General features: G+C 37.3%; 1 non-coding gene across 1 annotated transcript; it reads left to right on the top strand.

Moving 5' to 3' along the window:
- Positions 1–271: 271 nt before the first annotated feature.
- TRNAE-CUC (transfer RNA glutamic acid (anticodon CUC)) lies at positions 272–343 on the top strand. The gene has a single exon. It is a non-coding gene; the product is annotated as a tRNA-Glu (tRNA).
- The last annotated feature ends 996 nt before the right edge of the window (positions 344–1,339 follow it).

A 1,339-nucleotide genomic window follows, 5' to 3' on the forward strand; every position in this document is an offset into this window, starting at 1 on the left:
AATATACAAATTTTCTTTGTGTACGTGTAATATTTGTCAAATTAACATAGATTTAAAATAAATTTTACTTTGGCATCAAGAGCTTGTATAACTGATATGCATGAAACAATATTTTTTCTTATATACGTACTGTGAGCAGTAGATGCAAAATAGTTGAAGCATAGGCCTAACTTTTGTAAGATTTTCTTCTTAGAGAACTGAAATTATTGTGCCTAATATTCAAATCACCGAAGAAAAGAAAAGTTTGAAAATGACCGCTTAACAAAATATCTCCCGTGTGGTCTAGTGGCTAGGATACGCGGCTCTCACCCGCGAGGCCCGGGTTCGATTCCCGGCACGGGAAGGTTTTGATTATGATCACAAACCTAATGAGACAATTTTATTAACATCTCATTCGCTATTTTTAGATAGTTTTACGAAGATGATTTTTAGAGATTTATATATGTCAATATGTAATCGAATTTAAGCTAATTACATCAGATTACTTCCAAAATATGAAACATGGAACCTTCTTTAGCCTCTTGGACCCATTGCCCTCGGGTGCTTCTCGGGAACCCCGTGCTATGATAGTCTCCTGGTAATTTCAATTACACAAATAACGCACTGCATTGGAGGTATTCCACACACACACACACACACACATACACACACACACACACACACACACACACACACACACACACGCACGCACACACGCACGCGCGCACACACACACGCACGCGCGCACACACACACACACACACACACACACACGCACGCACGCACACACACGCACACACACACACGCACGCACACGCACCCACACACCCACACCCACACACGCACACACGCACGCACACGCACGCACGCACAAGCACGCATACACACACGCACACACACACATACACACACACATTAAACGTATATATATATATATATATATATATATATATATATATATATATATATATATATATATATATATATATATAATAATAATAATAATAATAAAAACAAATAAACAGCAAGAACCAAACATCGTGCTTGTGACTCGTATTTCAGTGAGAACATATGAAGAATAAAATTATAAACAATGACAATTTGACTCGTTTTGTCATTCAGACATTTACACGTACGTTTACAGTATGCAGCTTTACATTAAATGCAAAAGACCTGTTTGTTCCCTCATCCACTTTTAAGCGCACATTATAATTGCCTTCCACTCTAGCATAGAGATATAAATTCTGTAATAAACTCTACTCATGTCTGTCACTCTAGATTGTCTATGAATTGAGAAGAAACAAAATTTTTTAAAAATCTTATTTCATTTTGACCTGCATTCAGAAGGATGGTCTTGCAC

This window comes from Penaeus vannamei, chromosome 33, assembly GCF_042767895.1.
Source record: "Penaeus vannamei isolate JL-2024 chromosome 33, ASM4276789v1, whole genome shotgun sequence".
NCBI classification, from domain to species: domain Eukaryota; kingdom Metazoa; phylum Arthropoda; class Malacostraca; order Decapoda; family Penaeidae; genus Penaeus; species Penaeus vannamei.